The sequence below is a fragment of the Oryx dammah genome, unplaced genomic scaffold (assembly GCF_014754425.2).
Source record: "Oryx dammah isolate SB20612 unplaced genomic scaffold, SCBI_Odam_1.1 HiC_scaffold_20, whole genome shotgun sequence".
NCBI lineage: Eukaryota > Metazoa > Chordata > Mammalia > Artiodactyla > Bovidae > Oryx > Oryx dammah.
In genome coordinates this window covers 52,001,296-52,019,080 of record NW_024070204.1, presented here as the reverse complement: position 1 = coordinate 52,019,080, position 17,785 = coordinate 52,001,296, and the positions used below count along the sequence as shown (strand labels likewise).

Genomic DNA, 17,785 nt, shown 5'->3' with positions numbered 1-17,785 from the left:
GATGTGATGGAATTCCAGTTGAGCTATTTCAAATCCTAAAAGACGATGCTGTGAAAGTGTTGCACTCAACATGCCAACAAACTTGGAAAACTCAGCAGTGGCCACAGGACTGGAAAAGGTCAATTTTCATTCTAATCCCAAAGAAACACAATGCCAAAGAATGCTCAAATTACCACACAATTGCACTCATCTCACACGCTAGCAAAGTAATGCTCAAAATTCTCCAAGCCAGGCTTCAGCAATATGTGAACCATGAACTTCTAGATATCAAGCTGGTTTTAGAAAAGGCAGAGGAACCAGAGATCAAATTGCCAACATCCATCAGATCATAGATAAAGCAAGAGAATTCCAGAAAAACATCTATTTCTGTTTTATTGACTATGCCAAAGCCTTTGACTGTGTGGATCAAAATAAACTGTGGAAAATTCTGAGAGAGATGGGAATACCAGACCACCTAACCTGCCTCTTGAGAAATCTGTATGCAGGTCAGGAAGCAACAGTTAGAACTGGACATGGAACAACAGACTGGTTCCAAATAGGAAAAGGAGTACATCAAGGCTGTATATTGTCACCCTGCTTATTTAACTTATATGCAGAGTACATAGTGAGAAATCCTGGGCTGGAAGAAGCACAAGCTGGAATCAAGATTGCTGGGAGAAAAATCAATAACCTCAGATATGCAGACAACACCACCCTTATGGCAAGAAGCGAAGAACTAAAGGGTGTCTTGATGAAAGTGGAGAGTAAAACAGTTGGCTTAAAACTCAGCATTCAAAAAACTAAGATCAATGCATCCAGTCCCATCAATTCATGGCAAATAGATGGAGAAACAATGGAAACAGTGAGAGACTTTTTGTTTTTTTCGGGGGAGAGGGGCTCCAAAATCACTGCAGATAGTGACTGTGGCCTTTGAATTAAAAGACACTTGCTCCTTGGAACAAAAGCTATGACAAACCTAGACAGCATATTAAAAAGCAGAGAGATTACTTTGCCAGCAAATATCCATCTAGTAAAAGCTGTGGTTTTTCCAGTTGTCATGTATGGATGTGACAGTTGGACTATAGAGAAAGCTTAACACCAAAGAATTGATGTTTTTAAACAATGGAGTTGGAGAAGACTCTTGAGAGACCCTTGGACTGCAAGGAGATCAGACCAGTCAATCCTAAAGAAAATCAGTCCTGAACATTCATTGGAAGGACTGATGCTGAAGCTGAAACTCCAATACTTTGGCCATGTGATGGGAAGAACTGACCTGTTGGAAAAGACCCTGATGCTGGGAAAGATTAAAGACAGGAAGAGAAGGGGACAACAGAGGATGAGATGGTTGGATGGCATCACCAACTTGATAAACATGAGTTTGAGCAAGCTCTGGGAGTTGGTGATGGACAGGGAAGTCTGTTGTGCTGCAGTCCAGGGAGTTGCAAAGAGTTGTACATGACTGAGCAATGGAACTGAACTGAGCATATGTTCTATTCCTTTCTATAATTATGTCCTTGCCAGGGACCATACTTTTTAGAGATAGTACAGAGTAGTTTTTATTAGTTTCAAATTTAACTAAAATAGATTTGGGTTTGGATATTGACTTGTAGGGTAATCTATCATCCTAGTTTTCTTGGGACTGGCTTTCCCTGAACATGGGACTTGCAATGCTTAAAGCAGTAAGTCCCAGGGAAACTGGACCATTGACTACCCAACTAACCACGTGGCTGTGAGACCATAGCATGTTATGTTACAAGTCTCTGTTTCTTTATGTGTGAAGTGGGAAAAGTAATGGAACCTAACCCATAGGAGTTCAGTGATAATTAAACAAGATACTATAAGAGATATATAGATATATGCTGCTCTCGCTGCTAAGTCACTTCAGTCGTGTCCAACTCTGTGCGACCCCATAGACGGAAGCCCACCAGGCTCCCCCGTCCCTGGGATTCTCCAGACAAGAACACTGGAGTGGGTTGCCATTTCCTTCTCCAATGCATGAAAAGTAAAAAGTGAAAGTGAAGTCGCTCAGTCATGTCCAACTCTTGGCAACCTCATGGACTGCAGCCCGCCAGGCTTCTCCATCCATGGGATTTTCCAGGCAAGAGGACTGGAGTGGGTGCCAGATATATGAGATAGATACAAAACACAGCACTCACTATGTAAACCAAGCACTTGATAAGGACTCAATAAATAATAGCCTTTATTATTAAAACTGTTTTCCAACTTTATTGCAATATAATTGACATACAGCAATGTATAAATTTAAGGTGTACATTATAATGATTTGACTTAAAGCTATCATAAAATGATGTCCACAGTTTTATTCAACATTCATCATCTCATATAAATATAAAAAGAAAAAGGAAAAAAAATGCTTTATTCTGTGTGATGAGAACTTCTAGGATTTACTTTCTTAATAACTCACATGCATACAGGACTTCCCTGGTGGCTCAATGATTCACCTTCCAAAGTGGGGAGTGTGGGTTCAATCCCTGGTCAGAGAGCCTAGATCCCACATGCCTCATGGCCCAAAACGCAAAACATAAAAAGCAGAAACAATATTGTAACAAGTTCAATCAAGACTTTAAAAAATGATCCACATAAAAAAAAATTCTTTGAAAATAACTCTCATATATATCATCCAGCAATGTTAACCATAGTCATCACACTATATATTACATCCTAATGTATGTATGTATACATACAAACATTGTATGTATAAATGTACAATACATTTATTTCATAACTGGAAGCTTATATCTTTTGACCACTTTCATTCCATCTCCCCTACCCCACCCTTATTTATGGTAACCACAAATCTGATCTGATGAGTTTAGGGATTTTTTAAGATACCTGTGTGCATGAGGTCATACCAGGCTTATTTTTCTGTCTGACTTACTTCACTTAGCATAATGCCCTCAAGATCCATGCATGTTGTCTCAAGTGGCAGGACTTCCTGCTTTTTAAAGCCATTATTATTGTTGTTGTTTTGCAAAGCAAGTAGATTCCTCAAAGCACTAATTCTCAGAATCTAGATCTTCATATCTAGGATTTGAAATAAATGAACTTTATGGTTAGCTTTGACGTCCTCTTTACCTTCCAGGTGACTTCTTTTCTCGTGCATTTATCCTTGAAATTAAACAGTAAAACCCATGGCTGAATAGAATTCACCATTGCACATCCTTTCACATTTTTCAGGATATAGATCAGAACAAGACAAATTGACTGTTTGGAAAACAGTATGGATGAATGGAGAATCAAAGGCAGCATATTGCTTTGAAAAGATAAAGGGAGTTAGCCTAGATTATAATAATGACAACCACTATTTTGTTGAGTGTAAACTGTAGGCCATATATTAGTGATCATAATCTTTCCATCTCTGCTCCAGTCAGTGATCCTCAGAAGTAAATATTTTTATCCTCCTCAGTGTTCAAATGGAGAACCAATCTTAGTAAGCTTAAGTTACTTGCCCAAAGATAGTGTTGGGTTGGCCTAAAGGTTCATTTGGCTTTTTCTGTAAGATGTTATGGAAAAACCCAAATGAACCTTTTGGCCAACCCAATAGTAGTGAGAAGTGCAACAGAGATTCTAAGCCAGGTCTGAATTTTCCAAAGTAAATGCACTTTTACCTTATAACCAACAGAGTAATTTTGCAGAAAAGTATTTTGCCTCTCTGGGCTAGTTTCTTCACCTGTACAACTCAGAAAGAAAGGAAATTGCCACTGATGATTGCTTATCACATTGCACATAATGAGCTATGCATGTTACATGCATGAGCTCATTTAATAATTGTGAGTAAATATTACTTCCATTTTTGGGGGTGTTGGGAGGAATGGGTGGGTTTTCATCCTCTTCCAGCTTCTGACAGGGAGTCACTCTTACCAGTGGAAACATGTCTTAGCAAAGGGCAATTCCTGCTTGGTTTCCAGAGCCTTTTCTTTCCGTTTCAGGAAATAGCCAGCTTCAAACAACATATGCCAAATAGAAACATTCAAGGGAGCCAAATTCTGCTCCCCTACATACCAGCCAGTCCAAGAGAGAGACCCTGCAAAGCCCCCTGCCCAGAGTATGTAGTACTCGCCAAAGCACTCCCCTGAAATACTACTTTGGGCTCCTAAAGACCAAAGAGGGTGTGGTGGACAGTTCACTTCATATTGGTAGAAAATGTTTGATTTACCCTTGATTTCATAGAATTCATGCCCAAAGCTCATAAATTCTATAATTGGAAATGTTGGTTAACTATAACAACTGTCTTTCACCAAATATTTTTCTGTTAATCTCATTGCTTTCTAGTTAGCATTTTTCATGTATACATTTCTCTCAGTTTCTTTCTCCAAAAGTGTAATGATACATCCTGGGACCTTTGTGGATCACTGTGCTTTCTGGAACTTTTGCCTTAGGCCTCTGAGGAGACACTGCACTCCAGTCATGAAGAGGAAGACCCTTTGAAAGGAATGGAACCCTATCTCGTAAGGAGACTTTCCTGCCGCAACATCCAGCTTCCCCCTCTCGCCTTCAGACAGTTGGAACAAGCAGACTTGAAGAGTGAATCAGAGAACCTTCAGAGGCCAACCAGCCTCCCCTTGAAGATTCTACCCCTGATTGCCATCACTTCTGCTGACTCCAGTGGGTGAGTGACCTTGGGTGACATTGCCCCATTTTCTATTTTAAATGATGATTGTTATCTGGGATCTCTTGAGTTTTGTGGCTCATTTCTTGATTTGAGTCAAGGGGAAATGGGGTTGCTAGAATCAAGAGAAAATCTGGTAGTTTTTCTCAGGTAATATTGCAGTCTCTACAAGAGGCGACACTTTAGTCAAATTATTTTACATGGAGTATTTGAAAAAGTATTGATGAATGCAAATGAGTATCTAGGGAAAGGAAATTGGGCTTGGAAATTAATACTGGTCACAGGTGATTAAATAGAAAAATTTCTTAACAAATGAGAACTAATTGATAAATTAACATGTAGGCATACCTATCTGAGAATAGTAGGCAATGTTCACTGATGCAAAATGAATTTGGAATCAAGAATAGATTGTACTATAATTAGAATCAGAGGAAATACACAACTGGTCATGAGCCTAATAATTTGGCCTTTGACATTTTCAGGTCTTGCTTACCAGAATACTGTTTCAGTTCCTAGCATAAGGAGTTTTATTCTGCATTAAGATGTACAGAAGAATGAGTGAGGCCTCCGATTACTAATGTAGCATTTGCATTTTTTACTTTACTAGGTATTTGTGTTTTGAATCTTTTTCTGCTGTTTACCATGGGGTTGTTTACTCTTTAATTGCAATTACCAGGTAAAATGTTGTCAAAGAAAGTAAGAATTGTGGGCACATCCATTATTTGATTTTTGGGGCCAGCTGCATTTTGAGAGGAGGAGGAAACTAGTGGTCCACACTTGAACAGACGCTTAAGCATTTATAAGGATTACAGGAACAGAGCAATTTGCTGGGGTGCAAATGTGATTCTTCCTCATTGTCTGCCAAGTTCAAGGCATGTCTAGAGAAGGGACATTTTGGGTTTTCCTAAAAGTTATTGGAAAAATGGTGGTCAGAAAAAATGTCAGCAGTAACTGTCATCTAAGATATTGAATTTAGCTGTTTGAATTGTTACAGACCAGTTCAAAGCACCTATGTTATTAAAAAGTATGAGGAAATCACTACTAGATAAATAAGACAACACATTCTTAACTTGAAGCAAGAAGGAGGAAATACATATGTGATATATATATTTTTTTTTCTGGATGAACTGTGTATATAAAGAAGACTATACACCTATCCACCAGACACATTTAAGCAGGTAGGAATTTTATAGGGCAGCTTGATCTGAGCATTCTTTGAAAAATACTGTCTCAGAAATCCATTTCTCCTGTTTGGCATCAGTCCTGCGTCGCTCATGTAGAGGGGAGGATTCACCTGCCAAGTGTGTCAGAGATCACTAAGTCCACTCCTGTGTTCAGTAATTTGCTAGTAGAGCTCCAAGAATTCAGTTAATAGTTGTATTCATGCCTGGGATTTATTAGAGCAAAAGAATACAAAGAAAAATCAGCAAAGAGCAAGGTATGTGGGGCAACATCTGGAGAAAAGCAGAAACACGTTTTCAGGAGTTCCATCTCCCAGTGGATTCAGAAGGATGTACTTAATTCCTCTAGTAAAGAGTTGTGACAATACGTGTGACATGTGTTCACCAGAGAAGCCGTCTATCAGCGAAGCCTATTAAAGGCTCAGTGCTTATAATGAGATGTCTAGGAGTCAAACTCACAGAACCAGAGTACAGTGGAGGTTGTCAGGGACTGAAGGAAGGGGAAATGAGGAATTGCTATTCAACAGGTCTGCTGCTAAGTCACTGCAGTCGTGTCCGGCTCTGTGTGACCCCATAGACGGCAGCCCACCAGGCTCCCCCGTCCCTGGGATTCTCCAGGCAAGAACACTGGAGTGGGTTGCCATTTCCTTCTCCAAGGCATGAAAGTGAAAAGTGAAAGTCAAGTTGCTCAATCGTGTCCGACTCTTCGCCACCCCGTGGACTGCAGCCTACGAGGCTCCTCCGTCCATGGGATTTTCCAGGCAAGAGTACTGGAGCAGGGTGCCATTGCCTTCCCTGTCAACGGGTATAGTAGTTTCAATTACAAGATGAATAAGCTCCCAAGATCTGCTGTACTACTTTGTGGCTGCAGTTGACAACACCGTATTGTGCACTTAAAATTCTGTCAAGAGGGGAGATCTCATGTTAAATGTTCTTACTACCAGAAAAAAAAAAGTTTAAAAACAACAAAAAAATAAAAGATAGACTTAGTACCAGTTTTTATTGGGGGTTGGTCACTGAGGCATCCTCTTCGTAGGAGGTGCATAAATTCCAGATTCCTAGAAGGAAAGCAGTTGTTCAGCGTAAACCATGCTTTTTATGCAACCAGTTTAGGCACTGAGCCATATCACCAGTTAGGGAATGGTGGGCACCCTCCTGAAATCCAAGTTTCCAGATGCCAGCTAAGGGTCAGTCTTTCCAACAGGCTTTTCTAATGATAACAGTTGCTGGCCTAATGTAAATTCTTTTCTGCACAGCAGGTTTATCTTAGAATCATTAGCTTGATTTCTCTACCTTTGAGGAAGAAGGGATTATAGCTATAATTAAAATTAAAATGAACTAATTTAAGCCTGTGATGTATTCAATTAACTTTGGTTTAAAAAAATTGCTGGCTAAACATGACTTCTCTCTCAAAGCTGGTGTTATATCATGTGCCCTTAAAAGAAAACAATGTGGTATATTTAATATGTCTCTGTGTAGTTGGGCAATGTATATAATTAAAAATCTCAGGTTAAAGCTAAACTTACTTAATTAAATTTTAATTTGTTGCTAAATGCAAATAGCCTCCAAGTGCCAAAGGACTTGGGGTTCAGAATTGTCTCTATGATAGTACTTTTGTTGGTTCAGAGTTTGTTTCCTTTTTAATAAAAGATCTAAGATTCAAGTATAAGCAAAACAGTACTTACCATTTACAAACATATTCAACATTTTGGAGGAGATAATTTGTCTTTTAGAAAAATGGAATAAGTGACTCGTCAGTACCAGAAGGCAGCCAGGAGAAACCACTTATGAGAGTTGGCAGAAACAAAGCCTAAACATGTACTAAAGGAATTCTGTTATCTTTTGAAGCAAATTCTCTGGAATATCTAAACTTTGAAAGGGAGGCAGAAGGTAAATTAGGGATGACATTCTGTAGCCATTCCAGTTAACCAAGAACTACAGGTTCCTTCACTACTATCAGAAAGGGCTAATGGGAAATTTAGACTACTTTAGCTAGGTTTCTGCAGCCTCATTCTTCATCATTAAAGGTTAGTAGGTCCTCAGGTTCCACTGTTAATCCTCACTGAAGCACTGACAATTGTGAACCTTTGATAGAAAAGGAGATTTTCATCCCCTTTGGATTTATTCCTTTATTTAGCTTTGCTCTTTTTTTTCTGATATATGAGCACATCAGACAATTGCTCTGTCAAGTAACACACAGTAGTGGGTCTACAGACTTGTGCTACCCCTTTCGAAAGCCATGATATGGTTTCTTAAGGAAACAATTTGCCTGCAAAAAAATACATAATTTGCTCTTGGTCAGCTTTTGATATATTATAGCTACTTACTGTATAACCACTGCAGCAACTGCTATACTTTTTTGGGAAAATATTAGAGAAAATTCTGTTCATTATTTTTGGTTTCCTTGTTATAACTGGTCTCAAAGATCCTCCATTAATAACTCATGGGGTAGAGGTGAGTATTCTAACAGGTTTAAGAGTCAACCAGGAATTTGTTAGTCGTTCAGAAAGTTACGATCACTATGGACGTATCACATTTATGTTAAGAAGTCTGTGTCTTGTTAGAGAAGGAGAAGTATCATATGACATCCCTTATATGTGGAATCTAAAAAGAGATGAATCTGCTTACTAAACAGAAAGAGATTCACAGACTTAGAGAACAAAATTGTGGTTGCTGAGGGGAAGGATGGGGGGATGGGTAGTTAGGGAGTGTGGGATGTACATGCACACATTGCTATATTTTAAATGGATAAATAGCAAGGACTGATTGTATAGTACAAGGAACTCTGCTCAATGTTATGTGGTAGTCTGGATAGTGGGGGGTAGTTTGTGGGAGAATGGACATGTATATGTATAGCTGAGTCCCTTCTCTGTTCATCTGAAACTGTCACAACATTGTTAATCAGCTATACCCAAATAAAAAATTTTTTTAAAAATTAAAACATGGAGGAACAAAAAAAAGAAGTCCATGTCTTGCTTTTGGCATCTGTCCACAGACATGCCCTGCATTCAAGGGTTATTCAGATATGTTTGGAATGAGATTGGAGGTCCTCTTCATTTCTTACTTCCTCCTTGGTTTACTTCTATAACAGCCCTTGCTGACTTCAACATAGTTCTCTGGTCAGAATCCTTGGAAGGAATCAAGAACTTCCCTTAGCCCAGCTCGGGCACTGGCTTACCTTCCCTGGGTGGTCCATGGACCCCCAGATACTCTGAGGAGAGTTTAGCTTGCCACATCTAGAATGCTTCCTGCACACAAGTAGGAGATTGCAGGAGCAAAAGGAGGTAACAGGAGATAGTGCTAAATCGTTCTAGCTGTGTTTTATGGCTGCATCAGCTATAATCAAATGAGAGCCAAGGAGTAAGTTGTCCCCTTGTGACAGTATGACACACCTGTGGATGGATGAATACTCAGGAATACGTGTGGGTGGAGAATATTACAAACCCTTTCTTATCACTAGTGTGCCGTTACCAATCTAGAGAAGTACACTGTGTACATTTATATTACTATGCCCTATTTTTTAAAAAAAGAAAATGGAAAGAAGTTGAAATAATGGTCACACTTGGAAAAAAGTTTACTCCCCAACACAGAAGGAAGGATTACTTTAGTCAAATACAGCTTCATATTACAAAAATCTTCCATAAATATTTCTTTGAGTTATGTGCTATTCACAGAGGAGCTGGTTCAAGATGCCAGTTAGACTTTGGGTTCTTTGATCAACTGGTCATCATCTAGATTTCTTGAGTACACACAGTACGTTAGTGCAAACATTAAAAAAAAAAAAAGGTGATTTTCAACATTTTGTTACTGAATCAAAGTCCAAACAAAATAAAATTAACAGAAACAGAAGGTTGATTAAAAGAGACATCTGATTTTTCAAACTTTATTTCTAACTTAAGGTTTTGATGGTGGGGATTTCAGATTTGAAGTATAGTGAGTATAAGGCTATCTGAAGCTAAAGATCTGTCTTTCATGATGAACTCATGAGACTTGCTATTTCATATTGGATATGTGCTCAGGTTTCAAGAGATTTATTTGATGAATTCTGGCTAAAAGTTTTGTGGAAGATCTATATAATCCAGTAGGCAAAGTTTTCCAAAATTGAAAATGTGTACACTTGATTGTGATTATAAAGGATCCCTTAGATATATGATATTTTGACCTGGATTTGGTTTAAAAATATAATCACAAAGAAATAGGAAGGCAATGCTACCAATAATCTTAAAGATAAATGCTATGTAAAAAAAAAATACAACTGGACTCCTTTGTTTTTTAAAATACAATTTATTGGCACAGCATTTGTCAAAACTCAGAATATCTACAAAACGTTGCAAGACTTATATCTAAGGTATTTACTCTGATTTAATTGAATTGAGTTTTATTTTTGCCTTGAATTTTTTTATTTTTGAGATTAAAATTAGACTCTAAGAGCAATGGAACACTTTACTATATAATTCTTGATAAATGACATCTTGAATGTAATCTAAAATAGACAACTAAATAATGCTGATGGCTTTCCCCTCACACATCACAGAAACTCTGAGTGTTTTATGGTATCTGTCATGTCCTAAATTTCAAGAAAATAAGGTATAAATGATAATTCTGTTAAAATAAAGAGTATGAAGTGAAGTGAAAGTCACTCAGTTGTGTCCAACTCTGCGACCCCATGGACTATGCAGTTCATGGAATTCTCCAGGCCAGAATACTGGAGGGCTTACCTTTTCACTTCTCCAGGGGATCTTCCCAACCTAGGGATCGAACCCAGATCACCCACATTGCAGACAGATTGATTACCAGCTGAGCCACAAGGGAAACAAAAAAAAAAAGGGTATAGTAATTATCAAATTCTAATTTCTGCTTCAGACTACTGTAGTGCCTTCTCATTCTTGTAGTACTCTCTGGAATTCTAATTAAATTTACCCGAATGGACTGATTTCATAACATACCATCATACATAACACTCTCTATTTGTATGTAATAAAGTACCATGTACCAGGGAGGATTTACTTTTATAACCAAAGGCTTCTTTCTCACCAGGCTCCATATTCATAAAAATATTAAACAGAGCGGTGACTTTTGTGCTTACCACATGAGAGCACCTGGTCCTTTTCCAAACCTTTCTTATGCCAACTTTACTTGTTTGATAGTGAAGATTGGTTAGAGATCCCAATGTAGAAATGAACCCAGTGAAGCATTTAATTTACCGTGAAAAGTGATCGAAGAACAATACTGCAGCAGGCAGAGTGCAGAGCTGAATAAAAGCACTTTAATTATTTCCACCCAAGAATCATCATTTTCAGCTCCTCAGATAGCTGCTTATCCACAAACACTACCCTGTTTGACCATCTTTATATAACTCAACCTTATATAATCACTGAAGTGTTTAGGGAGAGTTTACAGTTCTTTCAAAATCATGCTCTTCTATCTTGCAATATAATGTTTATGGGGTAAAAATAGGTGAAAACACTCTGAATGGTCTTTATTTAACTGTTATGTGCTATATAAATATTAATATTGACCAAAGTATATCAGTTAGAGAAGTCTCAAATAAGAAAAAATGCATTCAATTGAAATTCAGGAAAATATGAATGTATCAAACTCTTTTTCTGCCTATAGCTGAGCACCCCAAATGGAAAAAAATATTTATTTAAAATAAGATTGTATATAGAGAAAGAATTATGAGAAAAATATGTGACCTTTTGTGTTTAATACACATTTTTTTTGTTGGTTTTGCTGAAAATCCTGGCTAGTTGCCTAGAATTTTTTCTAACAACTTAGGATTTAGGTATCATTTATTGTACCTTTTAATCTCATTCATGTAGAATCTTCTGTCCACTTAAAAGGAATTAAGTGGAGCCAGGCATTGTTAAACCTATTTCAAATCTGGGGAATTCAATCAAAATAGTATACCATTCAGTTGTTTTATGTTATTTATTTAACATACATTTATTGGTTTTATTTGATGAATTAGCATCATTTACTCTAAAGTTAGTGGCTCTGAGTCTGGGAAAGGTAAGACCTTTGCCAACATTTCCAAATGGATTTATCTCAGGATGTTCTGATTTTTATTCCAATGTGATTACTAAAAAATGTGACTAATGCTGCCATAAGAAACACACACACACACACTTGTTATGTGGAAGCTATACACAGAAATTCAGAACTTTAGTATACATAGATACTTTTTATACCATATAATTTATAATATACAAATAAGATTTAGAATATCCATTTTAGAATTCAAATGACTCTCTGGAACTTTTCCATTTTTTGGCCTTGTATTTTTGGAGTGTTCTCCTTCTTTCCTCCTCCACTAACTGTTCTGTGTCCCAGTTAGCATGTGACTTTGGCTTTCTCATTTCTCCAACAGTATTTAATTGAGGTTAACTTTATTTCTTTAAATTGTATATTTCCATACATATTTTTAGAGAGTCAAGCTAAATTTTATAAATATAAAAGAATATCTGCAAGTTATATGAGTGAAAATGTTCATCTGCTCAATCATGTATCAGTCATGTGTTTATGTATGCACGTGCACATGCATTCAACCATTAGCAAGTGTCTATTTTTTCTACACAGTGACATGTGAACTGGAGGTGGGAGGCTTACCGGTACTAACACAGTCACTTCTTTCATAGAATTTAGAATTCAGGTGGGCACACTAAAAAGAAAACAGACAATTACAGTCCCATTTTTTTAAAAATATAATGCACACATATCACATATGACTGAGGACATGCAGAAGTTACGCAGGATAAGAAGGGAGCACGTTAGCACAGGCTCAGGAGAAACTGACACCCAAGCTGAGACCTAAAGGGAATGGTATTAAGTAGAGAGAATAGCAAAGTCCATTGACAAGGGAAAGTGGGATGTATGCATTCAGAGAACTAAAACTGTTCAGCATGGCTAGACCAATAGGCCATGTTGTAGGCATGGCTGGTAATCATCACCATTACTTTTCCATGTAACCAGTGTGTGAGGATTGGGAATATTCTCCAGGAATGTGAGCATCTATGGTGTAGGTACCATGAAAGCAAATAGTTCAACTGACTCAAGATTGGAAAGTGGAAGTGTACAGCAAGAGAAGTTGGGAAAGAGATTTGAGGATTTTTGAAAGATAGTAAAAAAAAAAAAAAAAGGTTAATTGTGGCACTTAAGCTGAGTATGGAACTTAATGAATGTGAGAAGGTACAGATATTAGGGATTGGTTCAAGATGGCAGAGTAGAAGGACATGCACTCATCTCCTCCTGTGAGAGCACCAAAATCACAGCTAGCTGTTGAACAACCATCATCAGGAGGATGCTGGAACCCACCAAAGAAGGATACCCCACATCCAAAGACAAAGGAGAAGCCACAGTATTATGGTAGGAGGAGTGCAATCACAATAAAATCAAAGCCCATACCCGCTGGGTGGGCAATCCACAAACTGGAGAATAATAATCAAGGAATTGTCTCACTGTTGGGAAAGGTTCTGAGCCCCACATCAGGCTTCCCAGCCTGGGGATCTGGCAAAGGGACTAGGAATCCCCAGGAAATCTGGCTTTGAAGGCCAGAAGGATTTTTATTACAGGACTTCCATAAGACTAGGGGAAATAGAGACTCCACTCTTAGAGGGCACAAACAAAATCTTTCATGCACCAGGACCTAGGAGAAAGGAGCAGTGACCCCACAGGAGACTGAGCCAGACCTACCTGCTAGTGTTGGAGGGTCTCCTGTGAAGATGTGGGTCAGCAGTGGCTCACTAAGGGATGAGAGTTGGCAGCAGCAGTCCTGGAAAGTGCCATTTGGCCTGAGGCCTCTTGGAGATTGCCATTAACCCCATTGTAGAGCCTGTAGATTCCAGGACTGAGTTGCCTCAGGCCAAACAGCTAACCCCACCCTTCAGCAGGCAGTTGGCTTAAAATTTTACTGAGCCCTGCCCATCAGAGCAAGACCCACCTCCAGTCCCTCCCATCAGGAAGCTTACACAAGCCTCTCATCCTCATCCTCCAGAGGGTAGACACAGAATAAGCAAGATGAGCTACATACAGTCTTGCATGCCAGAATGAAAACCACATCACAGAAAGTTAATCAAAATGAAAAGGCAGAGAATGATGTCCCAGATGAAGGGACAAGATAAAACCCCAGAAAAACAACCAAATGAAGTAGAGATAGGCAGCCTTCCAGGAAAACAATTCAGAATAAGGATGGTGAAGATGACCGAGGATCTTGGAAAAATAATGGAGAAGATAAAGAAATGTTTACCAAAGATCTAGAGGAACTAAATGACAAACAAACAGAGATGAACAATACACTAGAAGGAATCAATAGCAGAATAAGAATGAAAAAAAATTAAAAATGAACCCAGCCTAAGAGATCTCTGGACAGTGTTAAACACACCAACATTTGCATTATAGGGGTCCCAGAAGGAGAAGAGAGAGAGAAGGGACCTGAGAAAATATTTGAAGATAATATGTTAATAATATATTATCTAATAGCTAAAAATTTCCCTAGCATGAGAGAAGAAACAGTCAACTGAGTCTGGGAAGCATAGAGAATCCCAGGCAAGCTAAACCCAAGGAGGAACACGTCAAGACACATAGTAATCAAACTGACAAAAAATTAAAGATTAAATATTAAAAGCAACAAGGGAAAAATGACAAATAATGTACAAGGGAACTCCCATAAGGTTATCAGCCAATTTCTGAATAGAAACTCTACAAGCTAGAAGGGAATGTCATAATATATTTAAAGTGATGAAAGGGAAGAACCTATAACCAAGAATACTCTACCCAGCAAGACTCTCCTTCAGATTTGATGGATAAATCAAAAGCTTTATAGATAAACAAAAGTTAAGGGAATTTTGCACCACCAAACTAGCTTTATAAGAAATACTAAAGGAACTTCTCTAGGCAGGAAACACACAAAAAGGAAAAAACCTACACAAAAGAAACCCAAAACAATTAAGAAAAAGGTAATAGGATCATACATATGAATAATTACCTTAACAGTAAATGGATTAAAAGACAACCAAAAGACATAGACTGGCTGGGTAGATGAAAACATGTGCGTGTGTGCAATCCACGTACCACATCACTCTGCTTAACCACCCCCGCCCCCAATCTTATGTAATTATTTTCTATTGTTAGAGCTTCCCAGGTGATGCTATTGGTAAAAAATGTGGGTTCAATCCCTGGGTCAGGAAGATCCCCTGGAGGAGGGCGTGGTGACCCACCCCAGTATTCTTACCTGGAGAATCCCAAGGACTGAGGGAGCCTGGGCAGGCTGCAGTCCATGGAGTTACAAAGAGATGGACACGGCTGAAGTGACTTAGCATGCACACAATTTATATTGTTAGGTTTATCTTGTTTCCATTATGACTTGCAATTATAATTATATTTTATTTTTTGTCTGGCTATTGATTGTGAGAACTGATAAACATTTTCTACTATTGTGATTATGTAACTATTATTCTTTTTAATACCATTGTATCATGACTAGTTAAAAGAACATGATAGAATTCTATATCACTAAAACTACTATTTAATAGAAAAACCTATGTTCACTTTTTAATATCCAGATGCACATTAGAATTTTCTGAAAAATACAAATGCCCAGGTATTGTTTTCTTTCTCTAAAATTCCAGATGTGATTCTAATGAGCAGCCATGTTTAAAAACAACTGGACTATATGATTATCTTTTACTTTAATCTAGTTTGTTTCACTTTTTCTATTTCATATTCTGTGTTCCCATTTCATTTAGTTTAGGTTTTACAATTTCTCTGTCTCTTTTATTTGTATTATTTCTCAAGCCTTTATCAAGTATAGTAGAAAAGCTCTTGTATACATATACATATATATGTAGTATGTCTAATATAATATATATATTTTAGAAAACATGAAGTTTTGCTTAGCAAAAAAATTTATGACATTTTGTTCCACTTGTTTGACTATGTATGAATAGGATGTTAGATTTATAATTTATATTCACTCAAAACTCTGATTTACTTCTACTTATTCTGGCATCTATCATTATTGCTAAAAGTCTAAAAAAGCATTATTTTAGTGATTTTCAAAAAAGATTGAATGAGTCTTGAAACTTCTAATACTCCAATTCTGAGAATATAAAGAAATACTATGTTGTTTTTTTAAAAAAGAATAATTAACAGGTGATACAGTACTGTTAACTAAAGCACAGATTTTGTTGAAATTTCACACACAAAAAAGAAGGTGGAAATAGAAAGGGTTTGAGATCTCTATAAGGCTCTATGATGTCAAAGAGGTTTAATTAGAATAACTGAACAAGCTGAAAATCTAGGAGCTTATTTGTATTGAAGGAGAGTATGTATGAGCCTTCAGATTTATGTTTTGAAGATCATTTAATGTGTCTTCAGGATGTCAAGGGGTTTCCAGGGAGGAGAATGACTGCAGTGGGAAAGGAGTTGAAGAAATGACAGATTTGGACATGAGTTGACTCTTCCACATCAACACTCAAGTCACATGTAGGAGAGAAGAAGGACTCAAGATTTCAAAGTGCCAGAAAGGTGGAAAACTTACAATAAATGGTACCTAGTGATCAGGGAGACTGGCAGAAGTCAGTGATAAAATAGAGTTGATTGTCAAAGATGTCAAAGGAGAGGTTTTGCAAAATGGCGGAGGAGTAATGATCAGTAAGTTAATGCGAGTAATAAAGAGAGCAGCAAGTCCATCTCAGGAAGAGGCTTGGGGCACTGAGAGCAAGAGTAGTCTCCCCTCAAGTCCACTGCAAGAGCATGGTGTCCTCAGCAAAGGGCCATGTGTGAAAGGAGGTAGGATGGGGGTGACTCTTGAGAGAGGAGATGAGGATGAATGAACTTGTTTACCACAGGTGAAAAACAGGGTACCAGAAGGCCTAACTAAGAAATCTGAAAGAATGAGAGTGGGGTTTGGGGCAGAAAAGAGAAAAATCATAGAGCAATAGGGAGATAAGGAACAAAGGAGGAATCATCTGTCTAGGGTAGTTCTCTAAATTATAGATGAATTCCAAAACATTTTCAAAAATTGGTCCAACTGTTTTCTGACAGACGGATTTAGGGAGGCAGAAGTGCAGCCTAGTAAGTGAGTCTTTTATTAAGGCCATAGGGGTTATGCTAGTCCAAATAAGTGCGTCCACAATTATAGCCTTTGGAGCCTAGTGATACTTTTTATCATCTACTGGAAACAGCAGCAACTTCTGGTGTTTGGGAAATATTGCATCTACTTCAATTTTGCATCTACTTTTGCATCTACTTTCAAGCTGAGGAGCTACTCAGCTGTGTCCTAGATTTATTACAGGCTGTGGAATATGGGGAGGGATCTAATGGTTTTCAATGTGTATTATATCTTCAGTCAGAATATTACTGTATTTTCAACAATTGTTTTTTAATATTTATCTCACTATTTTGCTAGCTTTAATAACTTAGGTGTTATAATTAGCATTTGTGTTTTTCTTTTGAGAATTTCCTTCCTTAGAAATGACCATTGTCTTAAATAATTCTATTTCCTTAAATATTCTTAAATACTATTTCTGCAATTCAAACATTATCCTAGCTCATCATACTGCCAGTTTTAGAAGAAAAACCTAGAAGAAAATGAATGTTATGTGGACAAATTCTATTTGCAGAAAACTAAATGAGACTATTAATGTGACTTCACTGAAAGAACACAAAGGCACGTGCGTGTGTTTTTCTTTTAACTTGAGTGTAATGTGTGACTCGCAGATTTTATCTGATAGAAAGCTGTATTCATGTTAATTTTAAGGCAAAGCTATTGGATAGAGTTACATGGTTAAATTCTGAGACTAAAAACCTTTATATAATGCCTCTGCAAACACAATTTTTTATTCTGGTCTCTTCTATGACTTAGTTAAGGGTCATTTTTGTTTGCTTGAATCCTCACCATCTGAAATAGTATCTGTGACTAGAATTTAGCAGCTGTAGAGTATCATATTTACAAAATGCCTTAGCAAATGGCATTAATTCTACTCCATAGAGAGAC

General features: G+C 37.6%; 1 long non-coding RNA gene across 2 annotated transcripts in view; it reads left to right on the top strand.

Annotated features, from left to right (window-relative positions):
- The window catches only part of LOC120879545, a 513,363-nt gene extending 506,607 nt beyond the window's left edge, over positions 1-6,756 (top strand). For both annotated transcript variants that reach the window (XR_005724815.1, XR_005724816.1), the window contains exon 3: positions 4,380-6,756. This is a non-coding gene — a long non-coding RNA (uncharacterized LOC120879545). The remainder of the gene's footprint in view (positions 1-4,379) is intronic.
- The last annotated feature ends 11,029 nt before the right edge of the window (positions 6,757-17,785 follow it).